Raw genomic sequence first — 2253 nt, 5'->3', positions numbered from 1 at the left:
AGCTGGCAGGGGGACAAGACCAGGAGTCAGCAGGATGTCCCCAGTCCTCCACTATGCCTGGTGTGACAAGATCCCTGGCTAGTGTCCTTGGGCCATCAATCAGTTGTCATTTCAGAGAAGAGAACTTACAGCCATTGCAACCAGCTCTGAGGCTCTTTACAGGAAAGGGCTGTAAAAAATCTTTTCCCAGTATTGCAAATAGGAAAGCCGAAGCACAAAGCAGCTAAGTGACATGTCTGAGGTCACACAACACATCAGTAGCAAAGAGAGGAACAGGAAAGGCTGACAATTTACAATGAACGGCATGTTCAGAGAGCTCAGCTCTCTTATTGCTTGTTCCCCAGCAGGATGCAATTTCATCAATTTGTTCACTATTTAAAAATTGATTTTAAAATAGCTCAGGCTATGTACTGCTTGCAACTGGAAACAGCATTGGGGACTGATAACCTTGAGTCCCATAAGTAGAAAATCTAACCTCTGTAAACACCACTCCTCCCTTTGCCAAACATATATCGAGCTACTTGACCATATCATGTAAAACAACAGCAATTTTGACAGAGGGGCTTGAATGTAAATTGTATCCAAGTCTGGATTTGGTTCACTTTCTTAAAAACAGATCACTCTAAGCAGAAGTCACAGGAGCTGCAAAAGGCAAAGGTCAGCACTGAAGCCAAAGGAAACCAAGCCCAGCAGGATTCATGAGCTAAACTAAAATTATTGAGCATTTTTTTCTGTTATGAAGAACTCAGAAAGATCACAAGGCTGTCAGTCTTTGTAAGGGTAGGGATTCCTATTCAAAATCTCTGGGTTCATTTTGTCGTTCGTATAGGCGTTTGCACCTACTAGTGCTAATATGGGGCAAGGAACTGATGGCACCCTTAAAAGGACCTCATGGCACCCCGGGATGTTGCCACGCTAAACAAACAAAGAACTGTAGAGACTCAGCCCCTCCACTCTGGGTAAGCCTGGTTACACCCTGACCAAATGTCCAGCCCTGCCATCTTTATTTATTAAATCAGCCAGGGGATACTCTGGGCAGTCTGAAACATCAGAAAGCTGTGTTGACAATTGGGCCAATTTATTACAATAGCCTCTGGAATATGATTAGTCATTGGGTGCAGGTGCAAAGAACTGCATGTTTAAACAGCAGGTGAAAAGTGGTAAGGGGCCAAGGAATGCAAGGGAACATGAGCTGGGATAATGGAGATGGCTGCTATGAAGCCACCAGTTTCTCCCAGCCTAGCCAGAATCAGGCTAACAGGTGCACACGCCGAAATCCCTCCTAAGCAAGCCCGCATCACGCTTAAGCTCAAAAGGGCAGATCCTTAGCTGGTGCAAATAATCACGGATCCGTTGCCTTGAGTAGACCTACGTTGTTTAAACCAGCTGAGAACAGTATCTTGTCACACGCACACATGCCGTAAACACAGTGAGCCCTGCTTTCTTGTTGTTTCAATCCCATACTCTTGAAAATAAGCAGGCAGGCTCCTAGGCTGCTGACACGTTCCTTTTCCTCACCGGGGAGAACTAAACCTAGTGATTACCCCTGCTTCCGTTCAACTGCAGCCTCCCTTCCCACCCGCCCTCCCTGCTGAGTGCCGCACCGGAGGGCAGGGTGTCGTGATTACCGCTCTAGGCCTTACACTTAAGGGAGCTTGCCAGTTGTCCCATTTGGTAGCATCACTCTGATGACAATCTGAAATCCTTGAAGGAATGCATACCCAGTTTTGACAACTGACCGTGATCCCCAATCAGATGTAGGAACCGAATGACAAAATTGAAAACAGAATGATTTAAAATCAGGTTTCTTCCTTCACTTAATGTGTTGAGACCTGAGATAGCTGCATACTAGGAACATGGTAGGTTTTCATGTAGCCAAGAAAATTTAAGGGAAGGCAGGGGGAAGATTCTGGAAGTCGCGAGTTGACCACTGTATAGGGTGCAGACAGAAGTGCAGCTCCCAGCTGCAACTCAGAACAATTTTTGCAAGGTGTTCTCACTTACAACGTTCCCCCCGACTAAAGAGAAGTTCACTGGTGGTTCCAGGGAGGAGGAGAATTTAGCGGTCAGCTGGGAGCCTGCAGCCAGGGTCCCACAGCAATGGCCAAGGCTCTGTGCCAGTGCTTGCTGTTTTCAGAATGGGAGAGGGGAAAGGCAGCAGAGGGAGCTCATTTTTAGGGCTCCCCGGCTGGTGTGCAAGGGTGGGGTGGCTGAACAAGAGCCCTCCCCCACCCTCCCAGGCGGGCTGAACCC

Source organism: Crocodylus porosus, unplaced genomic scaffold (assembly GCF_001723895.1).
Source record: "Crocodylus porosus isolate Cpor-Errol unplaced genomic scaffold, CroPor_comp1, whole genome shotgun sequence".
NCBI lineage: Eukaryota > Metazoa > Chordata > Crocodylia > Crocodylidae > Crocodylus > Crocodylus porosus.
The sequence above is the reverse complement of the archived record's forward strand: the minus strand, read 5'-3'. Positions refer to the sequence as shown.